Source organism: Stenella coeruleoalba (assembly GCF_951394435.1).
Source record: "Stenella coeruleoalba genome assembly, contig: scaffold_33, whole genome shotgun sequence".
In the NCBI taxonomy this organism is placed as follows: domain Eukaryota; kingdom Metazoa; phylum Chordata; class Mammalia; order Artiodactyla; family Delphinidae; genus Stenella; species Stenella coeruleoalba.
This window is the reverse complement of record NW_027646420.1, coordinates 218413-241194: the sequence shown is the minus strand read 5'-3', so window position 1 is coordinate 241194 and position 22782 is coordinate 218413. Positions and strand designations below refer to the sequence as shown.

Below are 22782 nucleotides of genomic sequence, written 5' to 3'. Positions count from 1 at the left end.
GCGTTTATGCCCCTGTACACATGCTTGATTCTCTTTCGGAGACATAGCAATCCATAGGTTTTAAGATACTTACAAGTCAGGTACATTCTTAGGCGTTTAATATGCGGTGTTGAATCCATTTCGTTGAGCAAGGAGTAGCTCTTGTCTATTCCATATTTGACTTAAGGAACTTTATCTGTGCTCATTTCAATCTCTGGTTTTATGCAGCACCCCAACTCACCTTTACCCTTAAGCAAGCATAAGTTGGTTTTCTAAATTTGAGACCCTGTTCTGTTCTGTAATTCAGTTCCTGTGTAGCCAAGTTTCCATTCCGTGTGTTACTGATATCTTATGATGTTTCTTTTTCTGTGTGACTTATTTCAGTTAGAATCATCATACCTGAATCCACTCATTGTGCTGCTAAGGGCCTGATGACATAGATTTCATTGCTGAGTGATATTGCTTTGTAAGTGAATACCACAACTTCTTTATCCATTTTTCACTTTCTGCGATGTTGAACTTGTACTGTAAACGAGGTTCTTGTAAACAGAGCCGTTCCAAACTTTGGGGTGGCTGTGTCTTTTTGATTTTAATTTCCCTAAGCTATAGGACCATAAGTGGCAGTGCCCTAGGCTCTGTTGCTTTGTTTTTTAGATGTTTCAGGAAACACCATACACTTCTCCCAAGTGTCTGTTGGCAATTTACATCCCGCCCATCAGCATAACAAGGCTCCCAGTTCTCAATGGCCTGTTGCCTTTCTGGATTTTACACTTTTTTCAGATGGCCCTTTTGACCGGGGGGAAGTGAGACTTCATTGTAGTGCAGATTTCCTTTGCAAGCTTGCTTGGTTGGCCAAAAAGGGCGTATGCGTTTTTTCCTGAATATATTCAGGAAAAAACGCATACGCCCTTTTTGGCCAAGTGCATCATTGTGGACGTTCTGCCTCTTTTCCTATGCTTTCAATGCAATTCCAGTCTACCTCCTGAAATCGGTTTCCTGCAATTCTGCCCCGCTTTCAAGTCCTCTTGGCAGCCTTACTTCAGTCTATTTTTGGACGATAGCTGTCATTTATAACTCTGCAGGTTTGTGAATTACAGTGCACCTGAGCTCCTTTCTTCAACTCGCTTTCTTTTGAGCTGGCCGCAACACCGCAGGATGGCTTCAGGCCCTAATCTGGTTCCGGCCCGGCATGCTGAGCCTTTGGTTAATTCCTCTTCCTGGTGGGAAATGAGAGTTAAATTTGCCCGTCCAGACACCTCCAGCTAGCCTCTCATTGGTTCTAGCTATTCCTGTTCATCTTCCGCAGAAATTGCAAACTGGGCCAAACAGGAGGTTAAAGGGACTGACTCTCCAAGTGGGGAGAGTGTTAGTAAAGCGTCTGGAATGTTGCACCCGAGTACCAGGGGAGGAAAACTGAGACATATTTGAACACGTCTCCCGATCACATGGTTGATCATACTCTAGGTTCCACATGCATGTTTTAGCTGAAGGAAGAATACCTAAAACCTGGGTAGTTGAAACCCGTGGAATGGGTACCATGCAATATGACTTCAAAGGGTCTTCATTTGCTCACCGAACCTCTCCAATCCTATCACTGCTGCGTTTATGCCCCTGTACACATGCTTGATTCTCTTTCGGAGACATAGCAATCCATAGGTTTTAAGATACTTACAAGTCAGGTACATTCTTAGGCGTTTAATATGCGGTGTTGAGTCCATTTCGTTGAGCAAGGAGTAGCTCTTGTCTATTCCATATTTGACTTAAGGAACTTTATCTGTGCTCATTTCAATCTCTGGTTTTATGCAGCACCCCAACTCACCTTTCCCCTTAAGCAAGCATAAGTTGGTTTTCTAAATTTGAGACCCTGTTCTGTTCTGTAATTCAGTTCCTGTGTAGCCAAGTTTCCATTCCGTGTATTACTGATATCTTATGATGTTTCTTTTTCTGTGTGACTTATTTCAGTTAGAATCATCATACCTGAATCCACTCATTGTGCTGCTAAGGGCCTGATGACATAGATTTTATTGCTGAGTGATATTGCTTTGTAAGTGAATACCACAACTTCTTTATCCATTTTTCACTTTCTGCGATGTTGAACTTGTACTGTAAACGAGGTTCTTGTAAACAGAGCCGTTCCAAACTTTGGGGTGGCTGTGTCTTTTTGATTTTAATTTCCCTAAGCTATAGGACCATAAGTGGAAGTGCCCTAGGCTCTGTTGCTTTGTTTTTTAGATGTTTCAGGAAACACCATACACTTCTCCCAAGTGTCTGTTGGCAATTTACATCCCGCCCATCAGCATAACAAGGCTCCCAGTTCTCAATGGCCTGTTGCCTTTCTGGATTTTACACTTTTTTCAGATGGCCCTTTTGACCGGGGGGAAGTGAGACTTCATTGTAGTGCAGATTTCCTTTGCAAGCTTGCTTGGTTGGCCAAAAAGGGCGTATGCGTTTTTTCCTGAATATATTCAGGAAAAAACGCATACGCCCTTTTTGGCCAAGTGCATCATTGTGGACGTTCTGCCTCTTTTCCTATGCTTTCAATGCAATTCCAGTCTACCTCCTGAAATCGGTTTCCTGCAATTCTGCCCCGCTTTCAAGTCCTCTTGGCAGCCTTACTTCAGTCTATTTTTGGACGATAGCTGTCATTTATAACTCTGCAGGTTTGTGAATTACAGTGCCCCTGAGCTCCTTTCTTCAACTCGCTTTCTTTTGAGCTGGCCGCAACACCGCAGGATGGCTTCAGGCCCTAATCTGGTTCCGGCCCGGCATGCTGAGCCTTTGGTTAATTCCTCTTCCTGGTGGGAAATGAGAGTTAAATTTGCCCGTCCAGACACCTCCAGCTAGCCTCTCATTGGTTCTCGCTATTCCTGTTCATCTTCCGCAGAAATTGCAAACTGGGCCAAACAGGAGGTTAAAGGGACTGACTCTCCAAGTGGGGAGAGTGTTAGTAAAGCGTCTGGAATGTTGCTCCCGAGTACCAGGAGAGGAAAACTGAGACATATTTGAACACGTCTCCCGATCACATGGTTGATCATAATCTAGGTTCCACATGCATGTTTTAGCTGAAGGAAGAATACCTTAAACCTGGGTAGTTGAAACCCGTGGAATGGGTACCATGCAATATGACTTCAAAGGGTCTTCATTTGCTCACCGAACCTCTCCAATCCTATCACTGCTGCGTTTATGCCCCTGTACACATGCTTGATTCTCTTTCGGAGACATAGCAATCCATAGGTTTTAAGATACTTACAAGTCAGGTACATTCTTAGGCGTTTAATATGCGGTGTTGAGTCCATTTCGTTGAGCAAGGAGTAGCTCTTGTCTATTCCATATTTGACTTAAGGAACTTTATCTGTGCTCATTTCAATCTCTGGTTTTATGCAGCACCCCAACTCACCTTTCCCCTTAAGCAAGCATAAGTTGGTTTTCTAAATTTGAGACCCTGTTCTGTTCTGTAATTCAGTTCCTGTGTAGCCAAGTTTCCATTCCGTGTATTACTGATATCTTATGATGTTTCTTTTTCTGTGTGACTTATTTCAGTTAGAATCATCATACCTGAATCCACTCATTGTGCTGCTAAGGGCCTGATGACATAGATTTCATTGCTGAGTGATATTGCTTTGTAAGTGAATACCACAACTTCTTTATCCATTTTTCACTTTCTGCGATGTTGAACTTGTACTGTAAACGAGGTTCTTGTAAACAGAGCCGTTCCAAACTTTGGGGTGGCTGTGTCTTTTTGATTTTAATTTCCCTAAGCTATAGGACCATAAGTGGAAGTGCCCTAGGCTCTGTTGCTTTGTTTTTTAGATGTTTCAGGAAACACCATACACTTCTCCCAAGTGTCTGTTGGCAATTTACATCCCGCCCATCAGCATAACAAGGCTCCCAGTTCTCAATGGCCTGTTGCCTTTCTGGATTTTACACTTTTTTCAGATGGCCCTTTTGACCGGGGGAAAGTGAGACTTCATTGTAGTGCAGATTTCCTTTGCAAGCTTGCTTGGTTGGCCAAAAAGGGCGTATGCGTTTTTTCCTGAATATATTCAGGAAAAAACGCATACGCCCTTTTTGGCCAAGTGCATCATTGTGGACGTTCTGCCTCTTTTCCTATGCTTTCAATGCAATTCCAGTCTACCTCCTGAAATCGGTTTCCTGCAATTCTGCCCCGCTTTCAAGTCCTCTTGGCAGCCTTACTTCAGTCTATTTTTGGACGATAGCTGTCATTTATAACTCTGCAGGTTTGTGAATTACAGTGCCCCTGAGCTCCTTTCTTCAACTCGCTTTCTTGTGAGCTGGCCGCAACACCGCAGGATGGCTTCAGGCCCTAATCTGGTTCCGGCCCGGCATGCTGAGCCTTTGGTTAATTCCTCTTCCTGGTGGGAAATGAGAGTTAAATTTGCCCGTTCAGACACCTCCAGCTAGCCTCTCATTGGTTCTCGCTATTCCTGTTCATCTTCCGCAGAAATTGCAAACTGGGCCAAACAGGAGGTTAAAGGGACTGACTCTCCAAGTGGGGAGAGTGTTAGTAAAGCGTCTGGAATGTTGCACCCGAGTACCAGGGGAGGAAAACTGAGACATATTTGAACACGTCTCCCGATCACATGGTTGATCATACTCTAGGTTCCACATGCATGTTTTAGCTGAAGGAAGAATACCTTAAACCTGGGTAGTTGAAACCCGTGGAATGGGTACCATGCAATATGACTTCAAAGGGTCTTCATTTGCTCACCGAACCTCTCCAATCCTATCACTGCTGCGTTTATGCCCCTGTACACATGCTTGATTCTCTTTCGGAGACATAGCAATGCATAGGTTTTAAGATACTTACAAGTCAGGTACATTCTTAGGCGTTTAATATGCGGTGTTGAGTCCATTTCGTTGAGCAAGGAGTAGCTCTTGTCTATTCCATATTTGACTTAAGGAACTTTATCTGTGCTCATTTCAATCTCTGGTTTTATGCAGCACCCCAACTCACCTTTCCCCTTAAGCAAGCATAAGTTGGTTTTCTAAATTTGAGACCCTGTTCTGTTCTGTAATTCAGTTCCTGTGTAGCCAAGTTTCCATTCCGTGTATTACTGATATCTTATGATGTTTCTTTTTCTGTGTGACTTATTTCAGTTAGAATCATCATACCTGAATCCACTCATTGTGCTGCTAAGGGCCTGATGACATAGATTTCATTGCTGAGTGATATTGCTTTGTAAGTGAATACCACAACTTCTTTATCCATTTTTCACTTTCTGCGATGTTGAACTTGTACTGTAAACGAGGTTCTTGTAAACAGAGCCGTTCCAAACTTTGGGGTGGCTGTGTCTTTTTGATTTTAATTTCCCTAAGCTATAGGACCATAAGTGGAAGTGCCCTAGGCTCTGTTGCTTTGTTTTTTAGATGTTTCAGGAAACACCATACACTTCTCCCAAGTGTCTGTTGGCAATTTACATCCCGCCCATCAGCATAACAAGGCTCCCAGTTCTCAATGGCCTGTTGCCTTTCTGGATTTTACACTTTTTTCAGATGGCCCTTTTGACCGGGGGGAAGTGAGACTTCATTGTAGTGCAGATTTCCTTTGCAAGCTTGCTTGGTTGGCCAAAAAGGGCGTATGCGTTTTTTCCTGAATATATTCAGGAAAAAACGCATACGCCCTTTTTGGCCAAGTGCATCATTGTGGACGTTCTGCCTCTTTTCCTATGCTTTCAATGCAATTCCAGTCTACCTCCTGAAATCGGTTTCCTGCAATTCTGCCGTGCTTTCAAGTCCTCTTGGCAGCCTTACTTCAGTCTATTTTTGGACGATAGCTGTCATTTATAACTCTGCAGGTTTGTGAATTACAGTGCCCCTGAGCTCCTTTCTTCAACTCGCTTTCTTTTGAGCTGGCCGCAACACCGCAGGATGGCTTCAGGCCCTAATCTGGTTCCGGCCCGGCATGCTGAGCCTTTGGTTAATTCCTCTTCCTGGTGGGAAATAAGAGTTAAATTTGCCCGTCCAGACACCTCCAGCTAGCCTCTCATTGGTTCTCGCTATTCCTGTTCATCTTCCGCAGAAATTGCAAACTGGGCCAAACAGGAGGTTAAAGGGACTGACTCTCCAAGTGGGGAGAGTGTTAGTAAAGCGTCTGGAATGTTGCACCCGAGTACCAGGGGAGGAAAACTGAGACATATTTGAACACGTCTCCCGATCACATGGTTGATCATACTCTAGGTTCCACATGCATGTTTTAGCTGAAGGAAGAATACCTTAAACCTGGGTAGTTGAAACCCGTGGAATGGGTACCATGCAATATGACTTCAAAGGGTCTTCATTTGCTCACCGAACCTCTCCAATCCTATCACTGCTGCGTTTATGCCCCTGTACACATGCTTGATTCTCTTTCGGAGACATAGCAATCCATAGGTTTTAAGATACTTACAAGTCAGGTACATTCTTAGGCGTTTAATATGCGGTGTTGAATCCATTTCGTTGAGCAAGGAGTAGCTCTTGTCTATTCCATATTTGACTTAAGGAACTTTATCTGTGCTCATTTCAATCTCTGGTTTTATGCAGCACCCCAACTCACCTTTACCCTTAAGCAAGCATAAGTTGGTTTTCTAAATTTGAGACCCTGTTCTGTTCTGTAATTCAGTTCCTGTGTAGCCAAGTTTCCATTCCGTGTGTTACTGATATCTTATGATGTTTCTTTTTCTGTGTGACTTATTTCAGTTAGAATCATCATACCTGAATCCACTCATTGTGCTGCTAAGGGCCTGATGACATAGATTTCATTGCTGAGTGATATTGCTTTGTAAGTGAATACCACAACTTCTTTATCCATTTTTCACTTTCTGCGATGTTGAACTTGTACTGTAAACGAGGTTCTTGTAAACAGAGCCGTTCCAAACTTTGGGGTGGCTGTGTCTTTTTGATTTTAATTTCCCTAAGCTATAGGACCATAAGTGGCAGTGCCCTAGGCTCTGTTGCTTTGTTTTTTAGATGTTTCAGGAAACACCATACACTTCTCCCAAGTGTCTGTTGGCAATTTACATCCCGCCCATCAGCATAACAAGGCTCCCAGTTCTCAATGGCCTGTTGCCTTTCTGGATTTTACACTTTTTTCAGATGGCCCTTTTGACCGGGGGGAAGTGAGACTTCATTGTAGTGCAGATTTCCTTTGCAAGCTTGCTTGGTTGGCCAAAAAGGGCGTATGCGTTTTTTCCTGAATATATTCAGGAAAAAACGCATACGCCCTTTTTGGCCAAGTGCATCATTGTGGACGTTCTGCCTCTTTTCCTATGCTTTCAATGCAATTCCAGTCTACCTCCTGAAATCGGTTTCCTGCAATTCTGCCCCGCTTTCAAGTCCTCTTGGCAGCCTTACTTCAGTCTATTTTTGGACGATAGCTGTCATTTATAACTCTGCAGGTTTGTGAATTACAGTGCACCTGAGCTCCTTTCTTCAACTCGCTTTCTTTTGAGCTGGCCGCAACACCGCAGGATGGCTTCAGGCCCTAATCTGGTTCCGGCCCGGCATGCTGAGCCTTTGGTTAATTCCTCTTCCTGGTGGGAAATGAGAGTTAAATTTGCCCGTCCAGACACCTCCAGCTAGCCTCTCATTGGTTCTAGCTATTCCTGTTCATCTTCCGCAGAAATTGCAAACTGGGCCAAACAGGAGGTTAAAGGGACTGACTCTCCAAGTGGGGAGAGTGTTAGTAAAGCGTCTGGAATGTTGCACCCGAGTACCAGGGGAGGAAAACTGAGACATATTTGAACACGTCTCCCGATCACATGGTTGATCATACTCTAGGTTCCACATGCATGTTTTAGCTGAAGGAAGAATACCTAAAACCTGGGTAGTTGAAACCCGTGGAATGGGTACCATGCAATATGACTTCAAAGGGTCTTCATTTGCTCACCGAACCTCTCCAATCCTATCACTGCTGCGTTTATGCCCCTGTACACATGCTTGATTCTCTTTCGGAGACATAGCAATCCATAGGTTTTAAGATACTTACAAGTCAGGTACATTCTTAGGCGTTTAATATGCGGTGTTGAGTCCATTTCGTTGAGCAAGGAGTAGCTCTTGTCTATTCCATATTTGACTTAAGGAACTTTATCTGTGCTCATTTCAATCTCTGGTTTTATGCAGCACCCCAACTCACCTTTCCCCTTAAGCAAGCATAAGTTGGTTTTCTAAATTTGAGACCCTGTTCTGTTCTGTAATTCAGTTCCTGTGTAGCCAAGTTTCCATTCCGTGTATTACTGATATCTTATGATGTTTCTTTTTCTGTGTGACTTATTTCAGTTAGAATCATCATACCTGAATCCACTCATTGTGCTGCTAAGGGCCTGATGACATAGATTTTATTGCTGAGTGATATTGCTTTGTAAGTGAATACCACAACTTCTTTATCCATTTTTCACTTTCTGCGATGTTGAACTTGTACTGTAAACGAGGTTCTTGTAAACAGAGCCGTTCCAAACTTTGGGGTGGCTGTGTCTTTTTGATTTTAATTTCCCTAAGCTATAGGACCATAAGTGGAAGTGCCCTAGGCTCTGTTGCTTTGTTTTTTAGATGTTTCAGGAAACACCATACACTTCTCCCAAGTGTCTGTTGGCAATTTACATCCCGCCCATCAGCATAACAAGGCTCCCAGTTCTCAATGGCCTGTTGCCTTTCTGGATTTTACACTTTTTTCAGATGGCCCTTTTGACCGGGGGGAAGTGAGACTTCATTGTAGTGCAGATTTCCTTTGCAAGCTTGCTTGGTTGGCCAAAAAGGGCGTATGCGTTTTTTCCTGAATATATTCAGGAAAAAACGCATACGCCCTTTTTGGCCAAGTGCATCATTGTGGACGTTCTGCCTCTTTTCCTATGCTTTCAATGCAATTCCAGTCTACCTCCTGAAATCGGTTTCCTGCAATTCTGCCCCGCTTTCAAGTCCTCTTGGCAGCCTTACTTCAGTCTATTTTTGGACGATAGCTGTCATTTATAACTCTGCAGGTTTGTGAATTACAGTGCCCCTGAGCTCCTTTCTTCAACTCGCTTTCTTTTGAGCTGGCCGCAACACCGCAGGATGGCTTCAGGCCCTAATCTGGTTCCGGCCCGGCATGCTGAGCCTTTGGTTAATTCCTCTTCCTGGTGGGAAATGAGAGTTAAATTTGCCCGTCCAGACACCTCCAGCTAGCCTCTCATTGGTTCTCGCTATTCCTGTTCATCTTCCGCAGAAATTGCAAACTGGGCCAAACAGGAGGTTAAAGGGACTGACTCTCCAAGTGGGGAGAGTGTTAGTAAAGCGTCTGGAATGTTGCTCCCGAGTACCAGGAGAGGAAAACTGAGACATATTTGAACACGTCTCCCGATCACATGGTTGATCATAATCTAGGTTCCACATGCATGTTTTAGCTGAAGGAAGAATACCTTAAACCTGGGTAGTTGAAACCCGTGGAATGGGTACCATGCAATATGACTTCAAAGGGTCTTCATTTGCTCACCGAACCTCTCCAATCCTATCACTGCTGCGTTTATGCCCCTGTACACATGCTTGATTCTCTTTCGGAGACATAGCAATCCATAGGTTTTAAGATACTTACAAGTCAGGTACATTCTTAGGCGTTTAATATGCGGTGTTGAGTCCATTTCGTTGAGCAAGGAGTAGCTCTTGTCTATTCCATATTTGACTTAAGGAACTTTATCTGTGCTCATTTCAATCTCTGGTTTTATGCAGCACCCCAACTCACCTTTCCCCTTAAGCAAGCATAAGTTGGTTTTCTAAATTTGAGACCCTGTTCTGTTCTGTAATTCAGTTCCTGTGTAGCCAAGTTTCCATTCCGTGTATTACTGATATCTTATGATGTTTCTTTTTCTGTGTGACTTATTTCAGTTAGAATCATCATACCTGAATCCACTCATTGTGCTGCTAAGGGCCTGATGACATAGATTTCATTGCTGAGTGATATTGCTTTGTAAGTGAATACCACAACTTCTTTATCCATTTTTCACTTTCTGCGATGTTGAACTTGTACTGTAAACGAGGTTCTTGTAAACAGAGCCGTTCCAAACTTTGGGGTGGCTGTGTCTTTTTGATTTTAATTTCCCTAAGCTATAGGACCATAAGTGGAAGTGCCCTAGGCTCTGTTGCTTTGTTTTTTAGATGTTTCAGGAAACACCATACACTTCTCCCAAGTGTCTGTTGGCAATTTACATCCCGCCCATCAGCATAACAAGGCTCCCAGTTCTCAATGGCCTGTTGCCTTTCTGGATTTTACACTTTTTTCAGATGGCCCTTTTGACCGGGGGAAAGTGAGACTTCATTGTAGTGCAGATTTCCTTTGCAAGCTTGCTTGGTTGGCCAAAAAGGGCGTATGCGTTTTTTCCTGAATATATTCAGGAAAAAACGCATACGCCCTTTTTGGCCAAGTGCATCATTGTGGACGTTCTGCCTCTTTTCCTATGCTTTCAATGCAATTCCAGTCTACCTCCTGAAATCGGTTTCCTGCAATTCTGCCCCGCTTTCAAGTCCTCTTGGCAGCCTTACTTCAGTCTATTTTTGGACGATAGCTGTCATTTATAACTCTGCAGGTTTGTGAATTACAGTGCCCCTGAGCTCCTTTCTTCAACTCGCTTTCTTGTGAGCTGGCCGCAACACCGCAGGATGGCTTCAGGCCCTAATCTGGTTCCGGCCCGGCATGCTGAGCCTTTGGTTAATTCCTCTTCCTGGTGGGAAATGAGAGTTAAATTTGCCCGTTCAGACACCTCCAGCTAGCCTCTCATTGGTTCTCGCTATTCCTGTTCATCTTCCGCAGAAATTGCAAACTGGGCCAAACAGGAGGTTAAAGGGACTGACTCTCCAAGTGGGGAGAGTGTTAGTAAAGCGTCTGGAATGTTGCACCCGAGTACCAGGGGAGGAAAACTGAGACATATTTGAACACGTCTCCCGATCACATGGTTGATCATACTCTAGGTTCCACATGCATGTTTTAGCTGAAGGAAGAATACCTTAAACCTGGGTAGTTGAAACCCGTGGAATGGGTACCATGCAATATGACTTCAAAGGGTCTTCATTTGCTCACCGAACCTCTCCAATCCTATCACTGCTGCGTTTATGCCCCTGTACACATGCTTGATTCTCTTTCGGAGACATAGCAATGCATAGGTTTTAAGATACTTACAAGTCAGGTACATTCTTAGGCGTTTAATATGCGGTGTTGAGTCCATTTCGTTGAGCAAGGAGTAGCTCTTGTCTATTCCATATTTGACTTAAGGAACTTTATCTGTGCTCATTTCAATCTCTGGTTTTATGCAGCACCCCAACTCACCTTTCCCCTTAAGCAAGCATAAGTTGGTTTTCTAAATTTGAGACCCTGTTCTGTTCTGTAATTCAGTTCCTGTGTAGCCAAGTTTCCATTCCGTGTATTACTGATATCTTATGATGTTTCTTTTTCTGTGTGACTTATTTCAGTTAGAATCATCATACCTGAATCCACTCATTGTGCTGCTAAGGGCCTGATGACATAGATTTCATTGCTGAGTGATATTGCTTTGTAAGTGAATACCACAACTTCTTTATCCATTTTTCACTTTCTGCGATGTTGAACTTGTACTGTAAACGAGGTTCTTGTAAACAGAGCCGTTCCAAACTTTGGGGTGGCTGTGTCTTTTTGATTTTAATTTCCCTAAGCTATAGGACCATAAGTGGAAGTGCCCTAGGCTCTGTTGCTTTGTTTTTTAGATGTTTCAGGAAACACCATACACTTCTCCCAAGTGTCTGTTGGCAATTTACATCCCGCCCATCAGCATAACAAGGCTCCCAGTTCTCAATGGCCTGTTGCCTTTCTGGATTTTACACTTTTTTCAGATGGCCCTTTTGACCGGGGGGAAGTGAGACTTCATTGTAGTGCAGATTTCCTTTGCAAGCTTGCTTGGTTGGCCAAAAAGGGCGTATGCGTTTTTTCCTGAATATATTCAGGAAAAAACGCATACGCCCTTTTTGGCCAAGTGCATCATTGTGGACGTTCTGCCTCTTTTCCTATGCTTTCAATGCAATTCCAGTCTACCTCCTGAAATCGGTTTCCTGCAATTCTGCCCCGCTTTCAAGTCCTCTTGGCAGCCTTACTTCAGTCTATTTTTGGACGATAGCTGTCATTTATAACTCTGCAGGTTTGTGAATTACAGTGCCCCTGAGCTCCTTTCTTCAACTCGCTTTCTTGTGACCTGGCCGCAACACCGCAGGATGGCTTCAGGCCCTAATCTGGTTCCGGCCCGGCATGCTGAGCCTTTGGTTAATTCCTCTTCCTGGTGGGAAATGAGAGTTAAATTTGCCCGTCCAGACACCTCCAGCTAGCCTCTCATTGGTTCTCGCTATTCCTGTTCATCTTCCGCAGAAATTGCAAACTGGGCCAAACAGGAGGTTAAAGGGACTGACTCTCCAAGTGGGGAGAGTGTTAGTAAAGCGTCTGGAATGTTGCACCCGAGTACCAGGGGAGGAAAACTGAGACATATTTGAACACGTCTCCCGATCACATGGTTGATCATACTCTAGGTTCCACATGCATGTTTTAGCTGAAGGAAGAATACCTTAAACCTGGGTAGTTGAAACCCGTGGAATGGGTACCATGCAATATGACTTCAAAGGGTCTTCATTTGCTCACCGAACCTCTCCAATCCTATCACTGCTGCGTTTATGCCCCTGTACACATGCTTGATTCTCTTTCAGAGACATAGCAATCCATAGGTTTTAAGATACTTACAAGTCAGGTACATTCTTAGGCGTTTAATATGCGGTGTTGAGTCCATTTCGTTGAGCAAGGAGTAGCTCTTGTCTATTCCATATTTGACTTAAGGAACTTTATCTGTGCTCATTTCAATCTCTGGTTTTATGCAGCACCCCAACTCACCTTTCCCCTTAAGCAAGCATAAGTTGGTTTTCTAAATTTGAGACCCTGTTCTGTTCTGTAATTCAGTTCCTGTGTAGCCAAGTTTCCATTCCGTGTATTACTGATATCTTATGATGTTTCTTTTTCTGTGTGACTTATTTCAGTTAGAATCATCATACCTGAATCCACTCATTGTGCTGCTAAGGGCCTGATGACATAGATTTCATTGCTGAGTGATATTGCTTTGTAAGTGAATACCACAACTTCTTTATCCATTTTTCACTTTCTGCGATGTTGAACTTGTACTGTAAACGAGGTTCTTGTAAACAGAGCCGTTCCAAACTTTGGGGTGGCTGTGTCTTTTTGATTTTAATTTCCCTAAGCTATAGGACCATAAGTGGAAGTGCCCTAGGCTCTGTTGCTTTGTTTTTTAGATGTTTCAGGAAACACCATACACTTCTCCCAAGTGTCTGTTGGCAATTTACATCCCGCCCATCAGCATAACAAGGCTCCCAGTTCTCAATGGCCTGTCCTGCCTTTCTGGATTTTACACTTTTTTCAGATGGCCCTTTTGACCGGGGGGAAGTGAGACTTCATTGTAGTGCAGATTTCCTTTGCAAGCTTGCTTGGTTGGCCAAAAAGGGCGTATGCGTTTTTTCCTGAATATATTCAGGAAAAAACGCATACGCCCTTTTTGGCCAAGTGCATCATTGTGGACGTTCTGCCTCTTTTCCTATGCTTTCAATGCAATTCCAGTCTACCTCCTGAAATCGGTTTCCTGCAATTCTGCCCCGCTTTCAAGTCCTCTTGGCAGCCTTACTTCAGTCTATTTTTGGACGATAGCTGTCATTTATAACTCTGCAGGTTTGTGAATTACAGTGCCCCTGAGCTCCTTTCTTCAACTCGCTTTCTTGTGACCTGGCCGCAACACCGCAGGATGGCTTCAGGCCCTAATCTGGTTCCGGCCCGGCATGCTGAGCCTTTGGTTAATTCCTCTTCCTGGTGGGAAATGAGAGTTAAATTTGCCCGTCCAGACACCTCCAGCTAGCCTCTCATTGGTTCTCGCTATTCCTGTTCATCTTCCGCAGAAATTGCAAACTGGGCCAAACAGGAGGTTAAAGGGACTGACTCTCCAAGTCGGGAGAGTGTTAGTAAAGCGTCTGGAATGTTGCACCCGAGTACCAGGGGAGGAAAACTGAGACATATTTGAACACGTCTCCCGATCACATGGTTGATCATACTCTAGGTTCCACATGCATGTTTTAGCTGAAGGAAGAATACCTTAAACCTGGGTAGTTGAAACCCGTGGAATGGGTACCATGCAATATGACTTCAAAGGGTCTTCATTTGCTCACCGAACCTCTCCAATCCTATCACTGCTGCGTTTATGCCCCTGTACACATGCTTGATTCTCTTTCGGAGACATAGCAATCCATAGGTTTTAAGATACTTACTAGTCAGGTACATTCTTAGGTGTTTAATATGGGGTGTTGAGTCCATTTCGTTGAGCAAGGAGTAGCTCTTGTCTATTCCATATTTGGCTTAAGGAACTTTATCTGTGCTCATTTAAATCTCTGGTTTTATGCAGCACCCCAACTCACCTTTACCCTTAAGCAAGAATAAGTTGGTTTTCTAAATTTGAGACCCTGTTCTGTTCTGTAATTCAGTTCCTGTGTAGCCAAGTTTACATTCCGTGTATTACTGATATCTTATGATGTTTCTTTTTCTGTGTGACTTATTTCAGTTAGAATCATCATACCTGAATCCACTCATTGTGCTGCTAAGGGCCTGATGACACAGATTTCATTGCTGAGTGATATTGCTTTGTAAGTAAATACCACAACTTCTTTATCCATTTTTCACTTTCTGCGATGTTGAACTTGTACTGTAAACGAGGTTCTTGTAAACAGAGGCGTCCCGAACTTTGGGGTGGCTGTGTCTTTTTGATTTTAATTTCCCTAAGCTATAGGACCATAAGTGGAAGTGCCCTAGGCTCTGTTGCTTTGTTTTTTAGATGTTTCAGGAAACACCATACACTTCTCCCAAGTGTCTGTTGGCAATTTACATCCCGCCCATCAGCATAACAAGGCTCCCAGTTCTCAATGGCCTGTTGCCTTTCTGGATTTTACACTTTTTTCAGATGGCCCTTTTGACCGGGGGGAAGTGAGACTTCATTGTAGTGCAGATTTCCTTTGCAAGCTTGCTTGGTTGGCCAAAAAGGGCGTATGCGTTTTTTCCTGAATATATTCAGGAAAAAACGCATACGCCCTTTTTGGCCAAGTGCATCATTGTGGACGTTCTGCCTCTTTTCCTATGCTTTCAATGCAATTCCAGTCTACCTCCTGAAATCGGTTTCCTGCAATTCTGCCCCGCTTTCAAGTCCTCTTGGCAGCCTTACTTCAGTCTATTTTTGGACGATAGCTGTCATTTATAACTCTGCAGGTTTGTGAATTACAGTGCCCCTGAGCTCCTTTCTTCAACTCGCTTTCTTGTGACCTGGCCGCAACACCGCAGGATGGCTTCAGGCCCTAATCTGGTTCCGGCCCGGCATGCTGAGCCTTTGGTTAATTCCTCTTCCTGGTGGGAAATGAGAGTTAAATTTGCCCGTCCAGACACCTCCAGCTAGCCTCTCATTGGTTCTCGCTATTCCTGTTCATCTTCCGCAGAAATTGCAAACTGGGCCAAACAGGAGGTTAAAGGGACTGACTCTCCAAGTCGGGAGAGTGTTAGTAAAGCGTCTGGAATGTTGCACCCGAGTACCAGGGGAGGAAAACTGAGACATATTTGAACACGTCTCCCGATCACATGGTTGATCATACTCTAGGTTCCACATGCATGTTTTAGCTGAAGGAAGAATACCTTAAACCTGGGTAGTTGAAACCCGTGGAATGGGTACCATGCAATATGACTTCAAAGGGTCTTCATTTGCTCACCGAACCTCTGCAATCCTATCACTGCTGCGTTTATGCCCCTGTACACATGCTTGATTCTCTTTTGGAGACATAGCAATCCATAGGTTTTACGATACTTACTAGTCAGTTACATTCTTAGGCGTTTAATATGCGGTGTTGAGTCCATTTCGTTGAGCAAGGAGTAGCTCTTGTCTATTCCATATTTGACTTAAGGAACTTTATCTGTGCTCATTTCAATCTCTGGTTTTATGCAGCACCCCACCTCACCTTTATCCTTAAGCAAGCATAAGTTGGTTTTCTAAATTTGAGACCCTGTTCTGTTCTGTAATTCAGTTCCTGTGTAGCCAAGTTTACATTCCGTGTATTACTGATATCTTATGATGTTTCTTTTTCTGTGTGACTTATTTCAGTTAGAATCATCATACCTGAATCCACTCACTGTGCTGCTAAGGGCCTGATGACACAGATTTCATTGCTGAGTGATATTGCTTTGTAAGTAAATACCACAACTTCTTTATCCATTTTTCACTTTCTGTGATGTTGAACTTGTACTGTAAACGAGGTTCTTGTAAACAGAGCCATTCCAAACTTTGGGGTGGCTGTGTCTTTTTGATTTTAATTTCCCTAAGCTATAGGACCATAAGTGGAAGTGCCCTAGGTTCTGTTGCTTTGTTTTTTAGATGTTTCAGGAAACACCATACACTTCTCCCGAGTGGTTGTTGGCAATTTACATCCCGCCCATCAGCATAACAAGGCTCCCAGTTCTCCATGGCCTGTCCTGCCTTTCTGGATTTTACACTTTTTTCAGATGGCCCTTTTGACTGGGGCGAAGTGAGACTTCATTGTAGTGCAGATTTCCTTTGCAAGCTTGCTTGGTTGGCCAAAAAGGGCGTATGCGTTTTTTCCTGAATATATTCAGGAAAAAACGCATACGCCCTTTTTGGCCAAGTGCATCATTGTGGACGTTCTGCCTCTTTTCCTATGCTTTCAATGCAATTCCAGTCTACCTCCTGAAATCGGTTTCCTGCAATTCTGCCCCGCTTTCAAGTCCTCTTGGCAGCCTTACTTCAGTCTATTTTTGGACGATAGCTGTCATTTACAACTCTGCAGGTTTGTGAATTACAGTGCCCCTGAGCTCCTTTCTTCAACTTGCTTTCTTGTGACTTGGCCGCAACACCGCAGGATGGCTTCAGGCCCTAATCTGGTTCCGGCACGGCACGCTGAGCCTTTCGTTATTTCCTTTTCCTGGTGGGAAATGAGAGTTAAATTTGCCCGTCTTGACACCTCCAGCTAGTCTCTCATTGGTTCTCGCTATTCCTGTTCATCTTCCGCAGAAATTGCAAACTGGGCCAAACAGGAGGTTAAAGGCGCTGACTCTCCAAGTGGGGAGAGTGTTAGTAAAGCGTCTGGAATGTTGCACCCGAGTACCAGGGGAGGAAAACTGAGACATATTTGAACACGTCTCCCGTTCACATGGTTGATCATACTTGGGTTCCACATGCATGATTTAGCTGAAGGAAGAATACCTTAAACCTGGAGAGTTAAGACCCGTGTAATGGGTACCATGCAATATAACTTCAAAGGGTCTTCATTTGCTCACCGAACCTCTCCAATCCTATCACTGCTGCGTTTATGCCCCTGTACACATGCTTGATTCTCTTTCGGAGACATAGCAATCCATAGGTTTTAAGATACTTACTAGTCAGGTACATTCTTAGGCATTTAATATGCGGTGTTGAGTCCATTTCGTTGAGCAAGGAGTAGCTCTTGTCTATTCCATATTTGACTTAAGGAACTTTATCTGTGCTCATTTCAATCTCTGGTTTTATGCAGCACCCCAACTCACCTTTACACTTAAGCAAGCATAAGTTGCTTTTCTAAATTTGAGACCCTGTTCTGTTCTGTAATTCAGTTCCTGTGTAGCCAAGTTTACATTCCGTGTATTACTGATATCTTATGATGTTTCTTTTTCTGTGTGACTTTCTTCAGTTAGAATCATCATACATGAATCCACTCATTGTGCTGCTAAGGGCCTGATGACACAGATTTCATTGCTGAGTGATATTGCTTTGTAAGTAAATACCACAACTTCTTTATCCAGTTTTCACTTTCTGCGATGTTGAACTTGTACTGTAAACGAGGTTCTTGTAAGGAGAGCCGTTCCAAACTTTGGGGTGGCTGTGTCTTTTTGATTTTAATTTCCCTAAGCTATAGGACCATAAGTGGAAGTGCCCTAGGTTCTGTTGCTTTGTTTTTTAGATGTTTCAGGAAACACCATACACTTCTCCCGAGTGGTTGTTGGCAATTTACATCCCGCCCATCAGCATAACAAGGCTCCCAGTTCTCCATGGCCTGTCCTGCCTTTCTGGATTTTACACTTTTTTCAGATGGCCCTTTTGACCGGGGGGAAGTGAGACTTCATTGTAGTGCAGATTTCCTTTGCAAGCTTGCTTGGTTGGCCAAAAAGGGCGTATGCGTTTTTTCCTGAATATATTCAGGAAAAAACGCATACGCCCTTTTTGGCCAAGTGCATCATTGTGGACGTTCTGCCTCTTTTCCTATGCTTTCAATGCAATTCCAGTCTACCTCCTGAAATCTGTTTCCTGCAATTCTGCCCCGCTTTCAAGTCCTCTTGGCAGCCTTACTTCAGTCTATTTTTGGACGATAGCTGTCATTTATAACTCTGCAGGTTTGTGAATTACAGTGCCCCTGAGCTCCTTTCTTCAACTCGCTTTCTTGTGACCTGGCCGCAACACCGCAGGATGGCTTCAGGCCCTAATCTGTTTCTGGCCCGGCACGCTGAGCCTTTGGTTAATTCCTCTTCCTGGTGGGAAATGAGAGTTAAATTTGCCCGTCCAGACACCTCCAGCTAGCCTCTCATTGGTTCTCGCTATTCCTGTTCATCTTCCGCAGAAATTGCAAACTGGGCCAAACAGGAGGTTAAAGGCGCTGACTCTCCAAGTGGGGAGAGTGTTAGTAAAGCGTCTGGAATGTTGCACCCGAGTACCAGGGGAGGAAAACTGAGACATATTTGAACACGTCTCCCGATCACATGGTTGATCATAATCTAGGTTCCACATGCATGTTTTAGCTGAAGGAAGAATACCTTAAACCTGGGTAGTTGAAACCCGTGGAATGGGTACCATGCAATATGACTTCAAAGGGTCTTCATTTGCTCACCGAACCTCTCCAATCCTATCACTGCTGCGTTTATGCCCCTGTACACATGCTTGATTCTCTTTCGGAGACATAGCAATCCATAGGTTTTAAGATACTTACTAGTCAGGTACATTCTTAGGTGTTTAATATGGGGTGTTGAGTCCATTTCGTTGAGCAAGGAGTAGCTCTTGTCTATTCCATATTTGGCTTAAGGAACTTTATCTGTGCTCATTTAAATCTCTGGTTTTATGCAGCACCCCAACTCACCTTTACCCTTAAGCAAGAATAAGTTGGTTTTCTAAATTTGAGACCCTGTTCTGTTCTGTAATTCAGTTCCTGTGTAGCCAAGTTTACATTCCGTGTATTACTGATATCTTATGATGTTTCTTTTTCTGTGTGACTTATTTCAGTTAGAATCATCATACCTGAATCCACTCATTGTGCTGCTAAGGGCCTGATGACACAGATTTCATTGCTGAGTGATATTGCTTTGTAAGTAAATACCACAACTTCTTTATCCATTTTTCACTTTCTGCGATGTTGAACTTGTACTGTAAACGAGGTTCTTGTAAACAGAGGCGTCCCGAACTTTGGGGTGGCTGTGTCTTTTTGATTTTAATTTCCCTAAGCTATAGGACCATAAGTGGAAGTGCCCTAGGCTCTGTTGCTTTGTTTTTTAGATGTTTCAGGAAACACCATACACTTCTCCCAAGTGTCTGTTGGCAATTTACATCCCGCCCATCAGCATAACAAGGCTCCCAGTTCTCAATGGCCTGTTGCCTTTCTGGATTTTACACTTTTTTCAGATGGCCCTTTTGACCGGGGGGAAGTGAGACTTCATTGTAGTGCAGATTTCCTTTGCAAGCTTGCTTGGTTGGCCAAAAAGGGCGTATGCGTTTTTTCCTGAATATATTCAGGAAAAAACGCATACGCCCTTTTTGGCCAAGTGCATCATTGTGGACGTTCTGCCTCTTTTCCTATGCTTTCAATGCAATTCCAGTCTACCTCCTGAAATCGGTTTCCTGCAATTCTGCCCCGCTTTCAAGTCCTCTTGGCAGCCTTACTTCAGTCTATTTTTGGACGATAGCTGTCATTTATAACTCTGCAGGTTTGTGAATTACAGTGCCCCTGAGCTCCTTTCTTCAACTCGCTTTCTTGTGACCTGGCCGCAACACCGCAGGATGGCTTCAGGCCCTAATCTGGTTCCGGCCCGGCATGCTGAGCCTTTGGTTAATTCCTCTTCCTGGTGGGAAATGAGAGTTAAATTTGCCCGTCCAGACACCTCCAGCTAGCCTCTCATTGGTTCTCGCTATTCCTGTTCATCTTCCGCAGAAATTGCAAACTGGGCCAAACAGGAGGTTAAAGGGACTGACTCTCCAAGTCGGGAGAGTGTTAGTAAAGCGTCTGGAATGTTGCACCCGAGTACCAGGGGAGGAAAACTGAGACATATTTGAACACGTCTCCCGATCACATGGTTGATCATACTCTAGGTTCCACATGCATGTTTTAGCTGAAGGAAGAATACCTTAAACCTGGGTAGTTGAAACCCGTGGAATGGGTACCATGCAATATGACTTCAAAGGGTCTTCATTTGCTCACCGAACCTCTCCAATCCTATCACTGCTGCGTTTATGCCCCTGTACACATGCTTGATTCTCTTTCGGAGACATAGCAATCCATAGGTTTTAAGATACTTACTAGTCAGGTACATTCTTAGGTGTTTAATATGGGGTGTTGAGTCCATTTCGTTGAGCAAGGAGTAGCTCTTGTCTATTCCATATTTGGCTTAAGGAACTTTATCTGTGCTCATTTAAATCTCTGGTTTTATGCAGCACCCCAACTCACCTTTACCCTTAAGCAAGAATAAGTTGGTTTTCTAAATTTGAGACCCTGTTCTGTTCTGTAATTCAGTTCCTGTGTAGCCAAGTTTACATTCCGTGTATTACTGATATCTTATGATGTTTCTTTTTCTGTGTGACTTATTTCAGTTAGAATCATCATACCTGAATCCACTCATTGTGCTGCTAAGGGCCTGATGACACAGATTTCATTGCTGAGTGATATTGCTTTGTAAGTAAATACCACAACTTCTTTATCCATTTTTCACTTTCTACGATGTTGAACTTGTACTGTAAACGAGGTTCTTGTAAGGAGAGGCGTCCCGAACTTTGGGGTGGCTGTGTCTTTTTGATTTTAATTTCCCTAAGCTATAGGACCATAAGTGGAAGTGCCCTAGGTTCTGTTGCTTTGTTTTTTAGATGTTTCAGGAAACACCATACACTTCTCCCGAGTGGTTGTTGGCAATTTACATCCCGCCCATCAGAATAACAAGGCTCCCAGTTCTCCATGGCCTGTCCTGCCTTTCTGGATTTTACACTTTTTTCAGATGGCCCTTTTGACCAGGGGGAAGTGAGACTTCATTGTAGTGCAGATTTCCTTTGCAAGCTTGCTTGGTTGGCCAAAAAGGGCGTATGCGTTTTTTCCTGAATATATTCAGGAAAAAACGCATACGCCCTTTTTGGCCAAGTGCATCATTGTGGACGTTCTGCCTCTTTTCCTATGCTTTCAATGCAATTCCAGTCTACCTCCTGAAATCGGTTTCCTGCAATTCTGCCCCGCTTTCAAGTCCTCTTGGCAGCCTTACTTCAGTCTATTTTTGGACGATAGCTGTCATTTACAACTCTGCAGGTTTGTGAATTACAGTGCCCCTGAGCTCCTTTCTTCAACTTGCTTTCTTGTGACTTGGCCGCAACACCGCAGGATGGCTTCAGGCCCTAATCTGGTTCCGGCACGGCACGCTGAGCCTTTCGTTATTTCCTTTTCCTGGTGGGAAATGAGAGTTAAATTTGCCCGTCTTGACACCTCCAGCTAGTCTCTCATTGGTTCTCGCTATTCCTGTTCATCTTCCGCAGAAATTGCAAACTGGGCCAAACAGGAGGTTAAAGGCGCTGACTCTCCAAGTGGGGAGAGTGTTAGTAAAGCGTCTGGAATGTTGCACCCGAGTACCAGGGGAGGAAAACTGAGACATATTTGAACACGTCTCCCGTTCACATGGTTGATCATACTTGGGTTCCACATGCATGTTTTAGCTGAAGGAAGAATACCTTAAACCTGGAGAGTTAAGACCCGTGTAATGGGTACCATGCAATATGACTTCAAAGGGTCTTCATTTGCTCACCGAACCTCTCCAATCCTATCACTGCTGCGTTTATGCCCCTGTACACATGCTTGATTCTCTTTCGGAGACATAGCAATCCATAGGTTTTAAGATACTTACTAGTCAGGTACATTCTTAGGCATTTAATATGCGGTGTTGAGTCCATTTCGTTGAGCAAGGAGTAGCTCTTGTCTATTCCATATTTGACTTAAGGAACTTTATCTGTGCTCATTTCAATCTCTGGTTTTATGCAGCACCCCAACTCACCTTTACCCTTAAGCAAGCATAAGTTGCTTTTCTAAATTTGAGACCCTGTTCTGTTCTGTAATTCAGTTCCTGTGTAGCCAAGTTTACATTCCGTGTATTACTGATATCTTATGATGTTTCTTTTTCTGTGTGACTTTCTTCAGTTAGAATCATCATACATGAATCCACTCACTGTGCTGCTAAGGGCCTGATGACACAGATTTCATTGCTGAGTGATATTGCTTTGTAAGTAAATACCACAACTTCTTTATCCATTTTTCACTTTCTGTGATGTTGAACTTGTACTGTAAACGAGGTTCTTGTAAGGAGAGCCATTCCAAACTTTGGGGTGGCTGTGTCTTTTTGATTTTAATTTCCCTAAGCTATAGGACCATAAGTGGAAGTGCCCTAGGTTCTGTTGCTTTGTTTTTTAGATGTTTCAGGAAACATCATACACTTCTCCCGAGTGGTTGTTGGCAATTTAC

General features: G+C 43.6%; 1 long non-coding RNA gene across 1 annotated transcript in view; it reads left to right on the top strand.

Annotated features, from left to right (window-relative positions):
• The window catches only part of LOC307181120, a 977962-nt gene extending 955416 nt beyond the window's left edge, over positions 1 to 22546 (top strand). The window contains exons 5-6 of the long non-coding RNA XR_013825914.1: positions 16150 to 16227; positions 22462 to 22546. This is a non-coding gene — a long non-coding RNA (uncharacterized lncRNA). The remainder of the gene's footprint in view (positions 1 to 16149; positions 16228 to 22461) is intronic.
• Positions 22547 to 22782: the final 236 nt, after the last annotated feature.